The sequence below is a fragment of the Aedes albopictus genome, chromosome 1 (genome assembly GCF_035046485.1).
Source record: "Aedes albopictus strain Foshan chromosome 1, AalbF5, whole genome shotgun sequence".
Classification (NCBI taxonomy): domain Eukaryota; kingdom Metazoa; phylum Arthropoda; class Insecta; order Diptera; family Culicidae; genus Aedes; species Aedes albopictus.
In genome coordinates, this window is record NC_085136.1 from 299,413,041 (window position 1) to 299,434,014 (window position 20,974).

Consider the following 20,974-nt stretch of genomic DNA (forward strand, 5'->3'; position numbering starts at 1 on the left):
AGTGGACGAGAAGAGTTGTAAATAAGGTTAAGTGATTGAAAAAAATAGGGTAAGAAATCAAACTTTGAACTAGTCAAATTTTAATCTTAATTTGAACCATTTCGAAATTCATCAAAACGACGTACTTTTTAGGCAAATATTGTCGCGAAAAAGATGTTAAACAGCTTTCCGTAATATAACCTGATAACATGGACTTTAAAAGCATTGAAGCGTTTTTGTCATGGGAAACAGGCAATTGAAAAATCACTGTGATTGCCCCATTTCCCCCCAGAGAAAGCACATTTTCGATGCACTCGTACAGCTCATGCATTGTATCACACGCAATATGTGAACACGTCAAATGAAAGCTTATTCACAGACAAACAGACGTAACACTTGCGAAATTTCCATCGACCACGCTTTTAACGATCATTTTAAATTTTCATAGTTGTGGTTTTCACAACCAGAGGCGCGCGCATCGTTTTTCTATGCGTTTGACGTTTCAAACTAGTGCCTTCTGTTGACGATATTGCACAACACAGTGATTCGTGCAACTTTTCCACCAGGTGATGGTAGTGTGAACTGGGCGACGGATTTCCATGAAAATCGTTCAAGGTGTTACGTCTGTTTGTCTGTGGCTTATTTATCGTAGAATCGACCAACCGAATAATATTCCGCATTATTTGTCACAAAATTATCAAATTTAAGTAATTCTTTCTTGGAGAATGTTATCTTAAGTTGAACCATTTGTAATCTAAATTTGAACTAGTAAACGGGGGCGAGCTTCTAGTGTTAGCCAGCAGACTGCGCTAGTGGTTGTTTTGTTTACACGTGGTGGACGAAAAATTCCAAATTATGTTTTCCAGTTCCTGAAGATTTTAGAACATTCTTAGTTGAAATTTCACTGCCTAATGAAAAATAGTTATGGGAATTAGCAGATCCATGTGTTTTTCTATTGTTCAGCACGAAATTGGCTGTTGTGGGAGATGTTCGAGCTGCTGCCGCCAGGGGACTGTTATGGTCTTCTTGTTTTCTTACCCAGCATTAAAATTATGCTGCTGTGTTGAAAGATAGGTTGTCAGCTTGAGCCCTACGGTTGAGCCGCTGTTATGCTGGCTACGAAAACATTGCATTGGCGGGATAGGGATGCCAATTCCTTGGCTGCCGCCAGTAGTTCAAATTATGATTAAAATTGGTTCAAATTATGATTACGATGGTTCAAATTAAGATTAAAACGAATAATCGAATTTTCAATGAAATTCGGTGCAATTACAAACTTTTTACCACTTAACAGAAAGCTTATACCCGTGGCTTTCATGTACATAAGATTTTGCTGTAGTAAATTATTTCCATGTGGGAGGAAAAATCACTCAAAATTTGCGCTACTTTGGAAAGCCGCAATTTGGTTCAACTTTTGATTACCTACCCTACTGGTAAATAAACTGCTGAAACAAAATAGTACCACCTACAAAATATTGTTTTCATGGTGACGACTCAAAATATGGTAGCGAACCAAAATGCATACCCTTGGAATTTTCGTTACCACTAGTAATGATGATGGAAAGCCAACCTTTTACATAAACTACAATCGTACGAGCTCTCGATAGAAATTTATTCCAACAGCTGGGCACCTCTTGACCTCTACAAATTGTTCAATAAGGACATTCTCCCTGTTGTGATCTTCAATTACCTTTTTGTCGATAGGGACGATGTATATGCGAACCAGTTACCCGACTGATGAGCCAATCTCATCACAACCGGAAATCGTTATAAATCAAAATTGTTCAATGTATCTTCTTCTACGTTGAATAAACCAATATTTGAAACGGTTTTTAGCAAAACTATCATTTTAATGTACAATTTGTTGCTCTTCTTGAACAACTCTGATAAGCGAATACAAATTAAGCACATACCTACATACTTTCCTATGAATGTCATAAATCACTTCAGAACTGTAATTGAGCATCCTACATCATTGACATTGGCAGCCATTCGTTTCGTTTCCCATGCACAATAGTGCAAAAAACCCACTCTGGTGATAAATAACAACAACCGAGTCTAGTGCCAAATGTTTGTGCACAGGCTCACTGCGCTGCGCCACGCTGATGGCAAAAGCACGGTATCTTATCCACACACCTGCATCGTCCACCGCGCGCATCAGTCCATCACAATCGTGTCGTCGAATAACTGCCATTCCTCCCACAATCCCAACCAACCATTCATACGGCAATCTGTGTCAATCATGTCCGTGAGCTAAACAAAAGCCAATGTTTGCTTTTTTAAAAATATCCCCTGCGTGGCATCTTTGCCTTTCGATCACGATGGCCGGCCATCCGCCCTTTCATCGATAGCAGTTAGCCAGCGACGAGGAACGGCGCGGAGTGTACATACATACCATTGTACTATCGTCACAAGAACTGGTTGTATACGGCCGCCACCCGTTTGTTCTCGTGATTCGCAAGCTGACGTAGATTTTTGCATGCTACGCAAACAACACTGTGAGTGCCACGACGACGCCACGCGAAAATTATGACCATTGCACAGTGGTTCAGTGAGCTTCATTGGACGGACTTATGGTTTTTGACGCAAACTCATGGCGGGCACGTCTTCGTCCTTGTACAATGAAGATCTGGTCCGTAGTCGACAGGCTGTCGAGTTGATAACATCCCACGAACTTTTTTGATTTAGATAAAATACTACGGAAGATGACCTGGGATAGCACTTTGTAGGCAGCATTCAAAATGGTGATCGCTCAGAAATTTTTACAATCCAAATGGTCGTCTTTCTTGTGAATGGGGCAGATAACCCCTTCCTACCACTCCTCCGGTAACTGTTCGGTTTCCCAAATGCTGACTATCAACCCGTGCCGACAGGTGGCCAACTTGGGCCCATCTTGATGAGTCCAGCTGCGATACCATCCTTACCAGCTGCTCTGTTGGTTTTGAGTTTGTGAATGGCATCCTTAACTTCCCTCAGCGTGGGAGTTGCATCATTCCCTTCCTCTGCTGCACTGGCGTGACTGTTTCCTCCGTTGCCATGGTCTCCTGTGCCTAAGTTCTCCACGCCATTTAGGTGCTCATCGAAGTGCTGCTTCCACCTTTCGATTACCTCACGTCCGTCCGTCGCGAGGCTCCCGTCCTTGCTTATATCTTCATGTTTCGGCTCGCAGCACAAAGCCGTTGCTGGATGCGTGGAATTTCTGGTAGAACTTCCGTATTTCTTAAGAACTTTACAGTAGTTCCATTTCTTCGTACTCCGCTTGTTTTAGGTGGCGATTTTTCTCCCAAAAGAGGCGTGTCTGCTGTTTCTTCTTCCGTTTGTAGTGTTCCACGTTCTGCCGGGTTCCTTGCTGCAGCATTACTGTCCGCGCACCATTCACTTCGTCGACTTCTTTCCACTTACCCGATGGTGCTCTCGGATGCGTCGTTGATGGCTGCTTTTATCATACTCCAGCAGTCCCCTAGAGGGGCCACATAGAGCTCACTCTCGTCTAGCAACACTGCCTCCAGATTCGGCGCGTGTGCTGAGGAGACATCCGGTAGCTTCAGTCGCTCTACGTCATTATTGATGACGGAGAGTTTTTGGCGCAGTTTGGCCATCACCAGGTAGTCTATGTTGGTGCAACGATAGGTCCTCACGTTGATAATGTCGGAGAAGCCACGTACAGCCATGTTTGTGGAGGTGGCGAAATTGATAAGGGGCTGTCCATAAACCACGTGGTCATTTTATTGGGACTTCTCACCCACCCCCCCCCCCCCTCCCCCGCGTGGTCATTAGTTCATACAAAGTTTTTTATTCGTCCATACAAAATGGTCATTGGCCGAACTCCCCCCACCCTCATGACCACGTGGTTTATGGACAGCTCCATAAGGGGTATGCCGTTTTCGTTCGCTAACTGGTAGGCGTGGACGCTGAACTCGTCGATCTGAATTCTTCCTCCTGGCTTACCTGAGCGTTTAGGTCTCCTATGATGATTTTGACGACGTATCTTGGACAGTGGTCGTGCTCGTGTTAGAGCTGCGCGTAGAATGCGTCCTTGTTATCATCAGTTCTTCCGGAATGTGGGCTGTGCGTATTGATTATGCTATGCTGATGTTGAAGAATCGGCCCTTGATCGTCAACCTGCACATTATTTCATCGATCGGCCACCAATCGATCACGCGCCTCTGCATATCGCCCATCACGATAAAAGCCTTTCCCAGCTCGCACATGTTGCTGCAGATCTGGTATATGGTATGATAACCTCTAAACGATCGCACCATGGATCCTGTCCAAAACGCTTCCTACAGCGCTACGATGCCAAACCCGCGATCCTTCAGTAGATCGGCAAGTGTGAGGGTGTTTCCATCGAAATTGAGAGATCGGCAGTTCCACGTACCGAGTTTCCAATCGGTAAGTCCTTTTTGTTCGCTGAGCTCGTTACCGTTGGTCTCGGTTCGTATTATTCTGTTGTAGGTTTTCCGTTACAATGGCTTTTTACGGCTGGCTCGTAGGGATGGACACCAACCCACTTCTTTCCGGAGAACTATAGTACACAGTTGAGCTTCGAGTCCTCCTTTGGTATTCGGACGTCAATCAGGTGCCCCTAACCAAAATAATACACGCTCAGCTGTGCAGAGTTTCCACCGGGGTTTATTTCCTTATCTTCCCTAAGGCTGCTCGAAGCCTAGCTGATTCCACGAGGAGGAAAGAAGCGGAGAAGTTGTTGCGATGAGGCTTATGACCTCAATGGGGTCTATTTCACATGATATCCAACCTTAACCGTGTCACTGAAGAAACTAGAGCTCAGGACAACATAATCCCAACTAACAATTTTATTAAAACGACTTTAACGTAGGGGAACAGAGCCCAAAATGCCAAGATGGGGTAAAATGGCCCAACTCATAAAATTATTCCTGAATGGGACTTGATCGTTACTATAGGCGAATGGTGTCAAGATATATTTGCATCGAACATTATTTTAGAAGCTAGGCCACCAAACCCACGAAAAATCTTTTGATTTCCCAATGAAAATTGGCAACTTCCGGTTTTTCGTGCTTGCAATTAAGGTTTTCTGGTGATTTTATTACCAGCCAAGTGTTTCCAATGAGCTTGAGGCACACATGGAGACGCATGGTTGTTGAGATCGCTTTCCATGTTAGGGGTCATTCAAATATTACGATCATCGTTTTGCAGGGAGGGGGGTACATTCCATTTATTGAGTTTACGAAAAAAGTGGTACAGAGGGGGGAAAAGTAGTCGGAAATGCCCGAAAACTGATGAACGTAATTTTTGAATGTTTTCATGAAGTGGCATCTTACCCCATAGCAGATGGTCGTTTTGCACCACTTCCGTTTTACGAATCAGTTTTTAAAATCGCTAAAAATCAATGAAAATGCAATAGTTTAGTGAATAGTTTTGCTGAAGTATTAAGCAAATATTGTCTAGTTGCTGTTACCACTTTGAAAGCCTAACAAATGAAGCTAATTATCATTGAAAACGATGAAAGTTTGAAAAATGGCATCTTACCCCACTTGACCCTACAGTGAAGATCTGGTTCGTTGCCGACCGGCCGTCGATGAAGCAGGCTTAATAACATCTCACGAGCTTATTAGATTTGGATAATAGACGATGGAAGATGACCTGGGATAGCACTTTGTAGGCAGCATTCAAAATGTTGATCGCTCAGAAAATCTTACAATTCAAATGGTTGTTTTTCTTGTGTATGGGGCACATTACTCCTTCCCAGCACTCCTCCGGTAGCTGTTCGGTTTCCCAGATGCTGACTATCAACCAGCACCGACAGGTGGCCAACCTCTGCCCATCTTGATGAGTCCAGCTGCGATACCATCCTTACCAGCTGCTGTGTTGGTTTTGAGCTTGTGAATGGCATCCTTAACTTCCATCAGCTGGTCGTGGTCTCCCGTACCTACATTCGTCACGCCATTCAGCTGATCATCGAAGTGCTGCTTCCACCTTTCGATTACCTCACAACGTCCTTCCGCCGAGAGGCTCCCGTTCTTATCCCTGCTGTTGAGCTTCTGGTAGAACTTCCGTGTATTTGGGCAACGGCACAGAAGTTCCATTTCTTTACACTCCGTTTCTTCCATGCGGCGCTTATTCTGCTGAAAGAGGCGTGTCTGCTGTTTCCGCTTCCGTTTGTAGCGTTCCACGTTCTGCCGGGTTCCTTGCTGCAGCATTACCGCCCGCGTTGCGTTCTTCTCCTCCAAAAACGCTCTGCACTCCTCGTCGAACCATTCCTTTCGTTGACTCCTTTCCACGTACCCTTACGACGTACTTCTTTCCTCGTAGGTAAAGGGTGATACGGTCAAAATTTGGTCACACAATTTGTTTCATAACTTGAGACTGCGTACACCAAAACAGCTGATTTTTGTACCAGTAATGCTACATTATATGTAGCTTATACCATAAAATTTTCATCAAAATCGATTGAGTATTGGTTGATCGACCTACCTTTTTAAAATTTTGTACAAAGGCGCTCCATAGTAAATTTTCGGAAATTTAAGGTCAGTAAAGCACAATTTTGATTATAGAACTACCAATACTGCTCCGATTTTTATCAAAATTTTACAGTATAGTACTATTATGAAAATATGTTATTAGTAAAATTTTGAACCATTTTGTATGAATACGTTCAAAGTTGTAGCAGTTTGAATATGAAAAAACCCTAATTAATCCACCTAGCGGTGATGGCGCCTTTCTCGTGCCTTCGAAACCCCATTTCAATAAAACTCATGCGAAATGTCTATGTATATCGCATTTTCATACAATTAACAGAAATCCATTTTATGATACCAGAAATCATATCGTTTATCTGGCTTTCAATGTTTGAGCCTCAAACTCATAAGAAAAAGACGCTATCTTGAATTTGAAGCCGCCATTTAGGATTAAAGATTGCCATCTTGGATGTTCTGGTCGCCATTTTTGGAATCCAGACATCATCCCATACCAAATATACCAATAATGCATTGTTTCAGGCCCTAAAACTCCATTAAACAGCCGCGATATTGAATTCGGAGCCGCTATCTTAAATTTTAGGTTGCCATTTTGAATATCCTGATCGCCATCTTGGACTCTGGAAGTCTTCCCCATACCAAATATACCAATATTGCACGGTTTTAGAGCCGAAAACTTCATTAAACAGCCGCCATCTTGAAACTGAAGCCGCCATCTTGGCTTTTAGATCGCCATCTTGTACATTCTAGTCCACATTTTTTTTACTCCGGACATCTTCCATGGTTTTAGAGCCTTAAACTTCTTTAAACAGAAACCATCTTGAATTTGAAGCCACCATCTTGGATTTCAGATCTTGGATATTCTAGTCGCCATTTTAGGAGTCCAGACATCTTCCCCATATTAAATATACCCATATAGCATGCTTTAAGAGCCTAAATCTCTAGTAAACAGCCACGATCTTGAATTTTGAGCCGCCACCTTGAACATTTGGCTGCCATCTTGAATTTTGGGCCGACATCGTGGAGCTTCTGGTCTCCAGTGTTGATTTCCGCACAAAACTCGTCAACCATGGTAAAGGTTACACAAATCGCCGCAGTTTGATGTATCGCATGATGGGGCTAGTTCAGTTTTATATACGGCCAGTTCTACCGGTGCTGGTCCGGATCACTGAAATGGCCATAACTCCGGAACGCCTTGGCCGATCTGGAATAGTTTTATAGTACACTAAGTGTGCGAGAAAGGCAAAATACTACTTTCGAGTTTTTTTTTGCTTTAGTTATCTAACTAAACCAATAGATTCCAAGATCTTTTTGGTAGTAAATTTGATAATCTTTCAAATGCGATAAGTTTGACCATTTTCAAGTTATAGCCAGCTTGAGACAAGCAAAGTCAAAAACATGTAATGTTCAATTACTACGTAACGGTTGAGATTCGACCATATGCGTAAAACATTTTTTTCACCGGTCGGAACCTGTTTGCTTGCTAACGTTCATAAGGTTATCAAAAAATCCTAGCCTTGCTGTGTCGCATACATAGGTGCAGTTCAATTTTATATTTATCCGCTTTCGGAGGGATACCCGGAACTGGTTACGGCACTACCGGCTGTCCCTAATGTGGTCCTAACCCATTTCTTTTATAACCAGTCATCAGGTTATCAGGAAAGCTATTATTTGTTGTATCGCATGCATAAGTTTGGTACTCTTTTATATTTGGCCACATCCGTCGAGACCCCCGGAACCGGTTCCGGACAACTACCGGTTCAGATATGGTCTGATACTGCTTTCCTGCTAACCGTTCATCAGGTTATCAATAATGCCGCTGTTTGATGTGTCGCATGCATGGGTTTGACTCTTTTGTATTTGGTTACATTCGGCGGAACATCCGGAACCGGTTCCGGAACACTACCGGTTCAGATATGGTCTGATACTGTTTTCCTGCTAACCGTTCATCAGGTTATCGGAAATGCCGCTGTTTGATGTGTCGTATGTATGGGTTTGGTTCACTTTTATATTTGGCCACATCCGTCGGGACCCCCGGAACCGGTTCCGGAACACTGCTGGTTCAGATATGGTCTGCTATTGTTTTCCTGCTAACTGTTCATCAGGTTATAGAAAATGCCGCTGTTTGATGTGTCGCATGCATGGGCTTGGTACTCTTTTATATTTGGCCACTTCCGGTGGGACATCCGGAACCGGTTCCGGAACACAACCGGTTCAGATCTGGCCTGAGAATGTTTTCCTGCTAACCGTTCATCGGATTATCGAAAAAGCCGTTGTTTTATGTGTCTCATGAATGAGTTATGATCAATTTGATATTTGGCCATTTCCGGCGGGACACCCAGAACCGGTTCCGGAACACTACTGGTTCAGATATGGTCTGAGACTATTTTTCCGCTTACCGTTCATCAGATAATCGTAAATGCCGTGGTTTGATGGGTCGCATGCATGGGTTTGGTGCATTTTCATGTCTGGCCCCTTCCAGGGGTACCGGTTCCGGAACACCTAAATGGCCATAACTCCGGAACGGCTAGACCGATCCGAACCATTTTCAATAGGAAACAATGGGACCAGATGCCGCGTCGAATGAGCCGTCGATCGTTAAAAACGGTTGATATTTACTATCTAAAAGTGAGGTGACCTTTTTTTGTACACATACACACACACATACATACACACACACACACACATACACACACACAGACATCATCTCAACTCGTCGAGCTGAGTTGATTGGTATATGAAACTTGCCCCTCTGGGGGCTCTATCGGAATTTCATTTTTGGAGTGAACATATAGCCTTTCGGTACACCTTGGTGTACGAGAAAGGCAAAAACTTACCCGGTGCCACTTAAGCAAATATAACTTTGTAACGGCTGGATCAAATTGAATGAAATTTTTACACGAGATTTTGATATGCATACTTCACATACAGAAAAATTTTCATTGAAATCGGTTTAGTATCTTTGGCTCTATAAATAAAACAGTAAAAATGTGTGAATCCTTTTTGCACAAAATTTTAAAATTGCAGATCTCAGGGTTCAAAAATATCTCCGCAAATACTAGACCGATTTTGATGAAAATTTTATGGTACAAACTATATATAATGTACCATTACTGATCCAAAAATCAGCTGTTTTGGTGTACGAAATCTGAAGTTATGAAAAAAATTGTGTGACCAAAGTTTGACTTGACATGAAAAAATTTGACAAAATTTGACCACCTAAACAAATATAACTTTGTAACGGCTGGATCAAATTGAATGAAATTTTTACACAACATTTTGATATGTACACTTTACATACAGAAAATTTTTCATTGACATTGTTTCACTATTTCTGGCTCTATAAATAAAAGAGTAAAAATGTGTTCTTATTTTTTAATCCTCTTTGTACAAAATTTACAAATTGCAGTTTTCAGGATTCACAATATCTCCGCAAATACTGAACCGATTTTGATGAAAATTTTATGGTATAAGCTACATATAATGTACCATTGCTGGTCCAAAAATCAGCTGTTTTGGTGCACGCAGTCTCAAGTTATGAAACAAATTGTGTGACCAAATTTTGACCGTATCTCCCTTTACGATGCTCTTGGCTGCATCATTGATGGATGCTTTCACTGTACTCCAGCAGTCCTCTAGAGGGACCACATAGAGCTCACCCTCGTCTGGCAACACTGTCTCCAGATCCTGCGCGTATGCTGAGGCAACATCCGGTTGCTTCAGTCGCTCTAGGTTGTACCTCGGTGGTCGCTGGTACCGTACATTGTTGATGACGGATAGCGCAGTTTGACCATTGCCATTGTTGGCGCAACGATAGGTCCTCCCGTCGATAATGTCGGAGAAGTGCCGTCCGTCAATCGGAACGTGGTCGATTTGCGATTCCTTCTGCTGTGGTGATCTCCAGGGTGTACGATAAGGTGGGCTGTTTCAAAAAGGTCCCACGTATAGCCATGTTTGTGGATGAAGCGTTCCCAGCAAACCAGTGATCGTATATGAATGTTCAAATTAAATCGCATATGTTTACAGATCGAGTCGAAATCGGATATAACTAACACCAGAATTATAACAAATTGCAAAAAGATTTTATAAGATGCAAAATTATGATTAAAATACAACGCCGTATTTCAAGTTGTATATCGTCTCATAAAAACTCAATACTAAATCACATAACGGGTATAACTATGATAGCCTTCAAAAATCGTATATGCCTAAGCACGGAGTTGAACATCACTCTCGATTCATTCACAACAATAATCTTAGTTGCTTTGCTCGGAATGGATTGTTTCAGTTTTCTTGAGCGGCTCAAATTGTTATATAAAATGAATACGTTTGTAATTAAATCTAAATTGACACGTATTCGGAAAAGCGGAACATACAGCCGGTATCTTCAAAAGTTCAAAAAACGGATTCCGTCATTTGTGGAACAACAAATTGGCAACGACATTTCCCAACAATCAAACTCAACTATTTCGGAACCGCCGGAATGTACTCTTATGCCTCTTGAATTTTCCCAAGATTCTGCAAAAGAAACAGTTGAGCAGATAAACTTTGAGAGTCCAGAATATTCATCCGAAATCCCACAGGATTCTAGTGAAACAAGTGGCTCCGGAGGTAAATTGTTCATCAAATAAGTAAATCAATAGAATCATATCATTGTTTTGGTCTATAGGATCTCTGTCTTCTTCTCTCAGAAAATGGGCTTCCGAATATCAAATCACACAATCAGCTTTAAAATCTCTAATTAGTGTGCTGAACACCCACTTAAATGCGGATTTGCCAAAGGATCCTCGCACACTAATGAAAACACCAAGGACGGTTGAAATCATGGATCTGCAGGACAATGGAAAATACTGGCATCATGGACTTGAAAATGGCCTACGAAATCGTTTGAAGCACATTACCACGGACATGGAACTATCTATCAACATCAACATTGATGGCCTTCCCATATATAAAAGCAGTCCCAATCATTTTTGGCCAATTCTCGCGAATATTCACGAGCTACCCTATGTCAAGCCTATTGTAATTGGTATTTATTACGGTTCAGCCAAGCCAAAGGATGCTGGTGAATTTCTTTCGCTTTTCGTGAAAGAGCTGCTATCAATTCTTGAATCTGGGGTGTTCATAGATGAGCATAAAATATCATTAAAAGTTCGTGCTTTCATCTGTGACACACCTGCTCGGGCTTTTATTAAATGTGTTACAAATTTCAATGGAAAGTTTGGATGCCTCAAATGCACTACAAAAGGTAGATATTCACATGAGACACGGACCATGACATTCCCAGAAGTACAAGCTGATCTACGAACTGATCAACAATTTCGAGAGTTCAAATATCCGGAACACCAACGTGCCATTTCACCCCTCACGGAACTGCCAATCGATATGATTGAAGATGTTATTGTAGCCGATTCCTTACATTTACTGGAATTGGGAATCATGCGGAAACTGATGAATTCGTGGCGCACTGGAGCGATGACAAAACGAGCTAAATGGAGTGTTCATGGAAAACAGCAGTTCTCGGCAGAACTAATTGCCTTAAGATTTCCAGCTGAAATACATCGGCGTATGCGTTCATTAGAACACATGTCCCTATGGAAAGGATTAGAGTTCCGAATTTTTTTGAATTACGCTGGAGTAGTTCTTCTCAAAGATTATTTGCCATCTAAGTATTACGATCATTTCTTGTTATTATTCTGTGCTGTACGTATTTGTTCGGTAGAAGCTTACAAAGACTTTCTTCCAATCGCAAAAATGTTGTTCCTCGATTTCATAAATGGTTTCAAAAAATTATATGGATCTGAATTTGTTACCAGCAATGTGCATAATCTGTGCCACATTACAGATGAGGTCGAAAAATTTGGTAATTTCCATCCTTGGGCCTATACTATTCACATTGTATATCAATGATCTGCCGAACGTACTAAAACATTGCAAAGTTCATATCTACGCTGATGATGTACAATTGATTTTTGACTGCTCAAATTTTTCAACTGAAACCATTGCTGCTTTAGTCAATGAAGACTTAGATAGAATATCGTCATGGGCAAGAAGTAACGGTTTATCACTGAATGTTAGAAAAACTTTTGCTATAATGATAAATAAGAATCGGCAATTAAGCAAACCACAACTGAAGTTAAACGATACTGTTATAACGTTTGTAGAAGGTGCAAAAAATTTAGGCTTCAAGATTACTTCAAATTTTGAATGGGATGATTTTTTTGCCGCACAATGTGGAAAAATCTACGCTAAACTGCGGAATCTTCAGCTTGGGGCTCATTTTCTTAGCACTGATATTAAATTGAAACTATTTAAAAGTCTAGTATTACCTCATTTTATTGAATGCGATTTTCTGCTCCTCCAAGCATCTGCTCGATCTCTAAATAAAATGCGAGTCGCTCTCAACGCCTGCGTAAGATTTGTTTTCCATTTAAGTCGTTTTTCGTCAGTCTCACATTTGCAGGCACGTCTGATCGGATGTCGATTTGAAAATTTTGCTAAATTGAGATGCTGTTTATCTATTTTCAAGCTACTTGAATGCCAAAAGCCGTTATACTTACATAGAAAACTAATTCCACTTAGAAGTTCACGGTCAAGAAAGTTTCTTCTTCCCAGGCATCGCACAGTTAAATATGGAAATTCGTTTTTCGTGAAAGGTGTTGCTATTTGGAACTCTCTACCAAACTTTATAACTGTAGAAAGATCTGCAGCAGTTTTTAAAAGGATATGCATCGAACACTTCAACACAGTTTAAAAACATAAGTAAGTGTAGTAGAGTTGTATTAAATGTCATCTTCAATTTCTGGCCACTTGTTCTACTATTTAATATATGTTTTGTAACATTAAAAAAGACATTGTCTTAAGTTACTTGTTAATAAATGTAATAATAATAATAATAATAATAATAATTTGATATCTCTTTCCGCTTACCCATTTGAAAATTATCTACATTCACTAAAAAAGTTAGTAAAAGCAGGACCAAATCCATTAATTCAAGTAGCTAATCGTGTATTAGAAGTGGAAGGTAACGATAAAGAGCCAAGTGGTGAACTAATTCCGTCTAACAGATCAATTGTTATTAATGTATTGAATGACGACAAAAATTGTAAAATAACGCTTTCGGAATTTATTTTGACCACCAAATTTGTTAACAAATGGTTTCTCACAAAAGACCTGAAAATTGTTGGAATGACAGGAATCAAAGAACAATGCGGGGAAGCAATAATACAAGGACATCATCTGATACAAAAACAAGATTTATTTCCAGAGCCTATGAAATCTTCTTTCCTTCACGTGTACAAATCGAAGGTAACCAAAGGGAACACTTCAAAACTTGCTGATTATAGGCCTGATGCAATATTATGTAAGATGGTACCTTTTACACGCAGACATGAAATTGTTTTCATTCCACTTATGCATACTTTGACAAATATGAAGTAAAAGTTAGAACAAAACGATCAATGAAATGTAAAGAATTATCTTATGTAACGAAATGCCTAAATAAAAAAAATCAATTCAACAATCTCAGTCAAAAAAATAAACGAAATGTTCAACACGAGCTATCACTACTGCTAACAATCGATTCCTGACCGATCGATTCATCTTCAGATATCTCGTTTTTTTCTCCGCTTGATGCGTTCTCAAATTCTCCCATATCCTCATTCTCAGAGTGAATAGTAGCTGCACTGCGGGTATCAGGAACACCATCAGTTACGTCCTTCTCCGTTTGCTTCTTCTTGCCACTACGTTTGGTACGACAGGATGACTTCCGCAGCATCTTGTTGGTTGATCGCGATTTGGCATGCCTGAACAAACGGGTCTTGCAAAACTTCTCAAGCAGCAGTCTTGTATACATCGGATCTCCAATCTGAACAAGGCTTAGTAGAAGCTCCGTGACGTTCCCAAATTCACGAAAACCACGCTCAGACTTGCCACCTCTGTTAACCCCTGTCCATGTGAAACGGTTCCAGAACCGTCGAGTGAAAAGGCAATCCGAGATTATGTAGAACGCGTCATCTCCCTTCTCGAGGTACGAGTTCGGTACGATGATTTTCGAAAAATATTCCATCTGAAAAGGAAAAATACATGATTTTACGTTAATGAGCCACTTATCTTCCCTTTTGCAATCCTCAGTTCTAACATCATGCCGCGATCAATATGGTAGAAATGCGATATGATACCACTAAGCGCTGTCCATTAACTACGTTAACTCATTTTTGCCCACTTCTAACAAGCCCCTCCCACCCCCTCGTTTACTTTTGTCGATACAAAATTTTCGAAATTTGTATACAGTACAGATTATGAGCAGATCTCCTCCTCCCTCTAAGAATTTTCGTAGTTTGTGGACGGGCCCTTAGTGTATACGTTTCTATTCACCCGAATGAAAACTTCAAAATTATTTTACTTACATATTTCTTCCGAACAGCATCCTGTGCTAAGTCTGTGTTCCAATCGTCCAGTTGCTTTTCAGTGTCGATTAGTGCATGCTGCTCAGCTCTTACGTCAACTTCCGTTTCCGTGTTTTTCATAACCCCAGTCATTGCAGTAAGTCGAGCGAAATTCATCGCAAAACTTTTATCCACCGCTGCTGAAACCGCACGTTCTACAACCCTATCGATGTTTGCGTCGAGGTACTTCTCAATGGCGATAGGCACAATCAAGCATCAACGATATTTTTTTTAATCAATGCATCCAAGTCGGTAATGGTATCCGTTTGTTCCACGCCAGCATCCTGTACACCTGTGTAATCCATATTTGACTGAGCTTCAAAATGTGGAGTGCCATGATCAACACCGTAAGCATCTGAAATACACAAAAGTGCAATTATAAGTAAATAGAAAAAATGAACAATTTCGAAATAAAGAAAGGCACACTTGGGACGAATGGAAGTGTTTGGACATGAAAAACTATTATAACTTTTCAATTTTGCCTGGTGTTTGTTATGCAAGTAGTCAAGAAAAATGTACCTGTGATTTCCAAAGCCTTCACTTGGATCTCTTCAGGCATCCATTCCACCAATTCCTGCTCGCGTTCCATAATTGTTTCCTGATTACCAAATGATGTTACGGATCCAAGGCACGGTAGCATAACGATGTTGTTCTGAGCTTCAATTATTCCCGCTGATTTGGATGGTTCAAGCACAGTACTACGTGGTGTCCGTGCTTCCAGAGGAAGAGTTTTCGACGATGACGCTACCGGTGATGAATCACCGTGCGGTACTCTTACATGTGCAGATGACTCCTGATCCTGATTACTTAGTTCCGGTGAGCCGCGCCTCGGTTCGAACTGTTCCACTGGTGGAGGCAAATTTAACTGAGGAACAACTTTTGACGCACCGGCGGGTGGTGTTACTGTGCTGTTCACTCGTTTTTTGCGTGCGATCGCTGAAAATGAATAGTTTATGGATATAGAAACAGAGATAGGAGATTCTAAATTTGATTTACCTGTGCAGAGCTCATTGTAATCGTTCCGTTTCTGCTCGGACCTTTTCTTCTGGTTGGATTTCAAAAGCTTCTTCTTGCCCTCGAAGTCCGATACATCCTTTTTCGAAAGCTCCTCTACGGAACTCTCCGCTGCTTGGAAACTGCGAAACTTTCTGGTCACTAGCACCGGAATTCCTTTGGTTGCGCCATTGAAAGCAGTTCCTTCCTTCCGCATCTTGTCAATTTTGTCGTTGCTCAAGCTTTTCGGCCACATCAAAAGCCCTTTGCGTATCCAACTCATGGGTACTGCCAGCACCTGCAGTCTGCCGTTTTCCATAAATTGTGCTACGCCGAACATCTGGAACGTATAATGTCTCGATTATATTAAAAATATAGTGAAAATGAAGACTAAAAACTTACTTTTGCTTGTGCACAATCAGCCAGATTTTTCACTTATGTTTGTTTACATTTACGTCGTCGACACGATAAATTCAGGGTTGCCAAAACAGTCCGATTATAAAAATAAATAATATTGGTGATAATACAAAAACAATGTTTTGGTTTGAAAATAAAGCAATTTTCCCTTTTTTTGAAAGTTATTATGTTTTATGCTCTTATTCATACCGATGCTTGTATTTAAACAACAGTGAAGAGAATAAAATTTGATCTTAATCATCTTAGCTACCATTTCGAATTCTTGGCAACAATGAGTTGTTGATATTGGTTTGTCTTTCTGGAATTATATAAAGGGTCGTTAATAATCGCAATGCTAGGTTGCATATTACGTGCCTCTAAGTCATTAAAGGAATTGTTGTATTGCATGTCAAACCACATCATAAAGTGTTTGCAGTGCAGTTTTAGCAGAAATTAGTTGTTAAAAATGGTTAAGATCATTATAGTGAAAAATATTCGTTCATCGATGGCGTGTACATGGATGAGCGGATGCGTGCTAGACTGCAAATACGGAGACCTTGGGATCGAGGCTGAAGGTAATTATAACATATTCATTATTATAAAATTATTCATTATTACAACAAAAATTCTGCAATCGTGCTGTTGCCATACCGAACATACATTAAATATGAAATGCAACAGTTTAGGCTTTGGTTTTCGGTTTTATATTTTTTTTTATAAAAGAATTAATGTTATAAAATGCATGCAATGTACTTAAAAATAATAGTTGTAAGACATCATATATAACGTAGTATAACTGAACATATACAATCTTCTATGGCTTATTAGGAAGATTATTGAATGGTCTTCATAAAGTCCGATTAAATTGTATAATGTGGAGTACGGTATGAGCCATTTGTACATATATGGCCTCCACTTTTGTTCACATAGAAAGAATCTATGCAGTTTATACGATCAATTTTAATCATATAACAGTATACATAACTGATTTGCAGTTGAATAATATGGACTAAAATGTTTGCTGGGTAAGCAGTTTTCGTTCGTCAGCTGGTGGGCGCTGAACTTTCTAATCGTCGGTCTGAATTCTTCCGCCTGGCCTACCTGAGCGTTTAGCCCAAGCAACACACATGTTATAATAGAGTTACGACAGCGCAAGTTTTGGTTGTATAGAAGTTTATTTTACGTTATTCTAACATTGTGTTGAAATAACGTAAAATAAACTTCTATACAACCAAAACTTGCGCTGTCGTAACTTTTATATAACATGTGTGTTACTTGGGAGGTCTCCTATGATGATTTGGCGACGTTTCTTGGACAGCGGTCGTGCTCGTGTTAGAACTGCGCGTAGAATGCGACCTTGTTATTATCAGTGCTTCCGGAGTGTGGGCTGTGAATATTGATTGTGCAATGCATAAGTTGAAGAATCGGCCCTAGATCCTCAACCTGCACATTGTTTCGTCGATCGGTCACCAACCGATCACGCGCCTCTGCATATCATCCATCACGATGAAAGCTGTTCCCAGCTCGCGTGTGTTGCCACAGCTCTGGTAGATTACCTCTAAACGTTCGCACCATGGATCCTGTCCAACACACCTTCTGCAGCGCTACGATGCCGAGCCCGCGGTCCTTCAGTAGACCGGCGAGTATGCGGGTGCTACCAATGAAGTTGAGAGATCGGCAGTTCCACGTACCGAGTTTCCAATCAGTAAGTTCTTTTTGTTTGCTGAGGTCGTTACCGTTGGTCTCGGTTCGTATTACTCTGTTGTAGTTTTTCCGTTACAATGGCTTTTTACGGCAGGCTCGTAGGGCTGAACACCAACCCACTTCTTTCCTTAAAACCATAGTACACAGTTCAGCTTCGAATCCTCCTTTGGTATTCGGACGTCGATTAGGTGCCCCTAACCAAGAAAATACACGCTTAGCTTTGCAGAGTTTCCACCGGGTTTTATTTCCTAATCTTCCCTAAGGTTCCTCGAAGCCTGGCTGATTTCACAAGGAGGTAAGAAGCGAAGAAGTTGTTGGGATGAGGTTTATTACCTCAATGGGGCCTATTTCACGTGATATCCAGCATTAACCGTGTTACTGTTGAAACTAGTGCTCAGAACAACATAATCCCAACTAACAATTTTAGTAAAACAGACTAGAAGGGACTTCTAAAACCATTATAAAACCAAAATAAAAGATGTATGGTTTTATGACGGGTGTCAAAACCTCTACAAGACTAATTTGTCTTCAAAATGTTACATTCTAACGAATTTACTTCGAAAACCACATATTTGCCAAAACGGAAGCATACTGGACCACTGTGCATCGGCTTTGAATGTACTACACAGGTTTGGAAAGGTGATTGATCAACGGTAAATTAGTCCCGGTCAAGTGGCCTGTTTTGATCCATAGATACATATGATGATGCGATGATTGAATTTGACGTTTGCAGATCATGTTAGAATTGAAAACTACGATTCAGGTATAACTGGATTTGCCTTCCCTTTCGTTAGATAGCCTACAGTAAACAAATGCTTTAATTCGATCATTAATTTCTCAAGCCTGGTGAGCCATTTCAAGACATAAACATAGAGCATAGAGTATATGTTGCCCCTTGTGTTACCCTGCATCCGTTGGGTGGGGCTCACAAATCGCCAAAAATTTAAACATCCAAACAGTCAAATTCAGTGGGAGAATTTTTTACGTTCTGAGTGTGGGAGCTGCGGTGGTGGGAAGAATACGACAACAACAGAAACAGCAGCGGCGGCGACTGATGCATTTGTTGTTGGATCGTGTATTTTTTTCTCGATCGCAGAACGAAAATACTGCAAACAATCAACCGACCATGCATGATCGCTCAGTCGGATTGCTAGCTAGTGTGTATGGCGACAAGGCGTGAATGCACTTTTGATCGATTGTTTTCATTGCGGGGTGAGAGTTTGTTTGTAAATTTATAATTAGTTGCTTCTAGCTGAACATTTGAAAAGGAAGCTTACTTTGCTATGGTGTACAACACCATGTGGTGCCTTTTTACAAACGCGTACTTCAGCCATTAACACTTTTAACTCAGTAATGTTCATAAAAACTTATAATGGGTCCTTTTCAAATATTCAGTAACCTGCCTGTCTTCTGTTGATGTTAGTATCAAGACTCAAGAGTCTAGAATTGACCAAAAGGTGCGCGTCAAAAAAATAAATCAGCGGAAGCATAGCGGACAAATACCATACACTACCTACACATAGTGTAATACAGAACACTATGTGTAGGTAGTGTATGGTATTTGTCCCGTAGATACATTCAGTAGATGATGCAAATTCATACTACCTATTTTTAAGTGGAATATACGCTGGCGCTGATGTGATGGACTTTGTTCGTTTTGAAATGTGCAAACATACAAAATTGGTAGGTAAATTAGTTTGTTGTTGTTTTGCCCTTTTATGCGCATTGTTATTCTGAAACAACATGTCTATTTTGAACCTTTTTGTACTACATATTTTAGAGTTTTCTAACGCAAACACTACCGATATTAAAATCAATAAAAGAAATGCATTATTGACCCCTTCTACATTTCTTTGAAACAATCTTAAAAATTGCTCTAGGTACACTGTCAAAGAATCTTGTGATGTTGCATCAATTTCGCTGCACATCAGTCACGTGGCAAAAGCGATATACAATTTACATCCTTTCCACGCAGCAGCCCCAACTTGAAAGGGGGTCTAGAAATCGCTAGAACTGAACCGACAGACAAGTTATATAAAAGTAAAGTATTGGTCCGGATTCTTACACTGATCCGTTATGGGGCCTTACCTCTAGGCTATTTCATCGAGTTAGAAAGTCGATGATATTTATGATGATAATACCCTCTGGAAGTTCCCTGGAACCTCCTGAGACCATTCGACCAGAGGCCTCCTGGAGACCTCCTGGAGGCCCCCATAAAACATCCCTGAGATCTCCTGGTACCTGCTGAAACTTCATGAAACGCTGCTGAGACGACCCTGAGATCCCTTAACCGGCTTTGAAACCTCAGGGTATCCCCTGAAACTCCTTCGAACCCTCTTGAAACGCTTTTGACATCTCCTGATATCCTCCTGAAACCCCTTGGACCTTCCTTGAAACGCTGATGAGATCCCCTGATAGCCCCTGAGACGATCATGGAACCCCCTTCGCCATTGTGACGTCATGGTACTCCCTGAAACGCCCTTGATATCTATCTCCTGGTAGGTACTCTCTGAGACCCCCTTGAACGCCGCTGAGCAGTACAGAGAATTGTCAGACAAAAGAGGCACAAAATAATCAACAAATAAGGCGCGGCGATCACTCATTATCCCAACTGGTAACAGATAATGACATGATCTCGAAAATTTTTGTGGCAGACAAAACGGAAGCTGAATTAGTTGCGTACTTTTCAACCCGTGATTTATCAATGATTACCAACCCAAAATCGAAACTTCTGGATGATATATCTTCAGTAACGTTGCAGTGTTTACTTACTCGAAGATACCGCTCGAAAATCACAATGCAAGGCTTAAAAATCTCTTAACTCGTATTGCACGATCTTTGTCCTATTCTGTTCAAGTTGGGACAAACATATGTCGCATTGGGTGGACTGTCGCAACAAATGCCGGTTGCGACATTGTCATTATTTTTGCGCGATGGTTGAATTTTGATTCACTGCCCCTGAGGCCTCATGGATGCCCCTGAAGGTCCCCGGCACCCCTA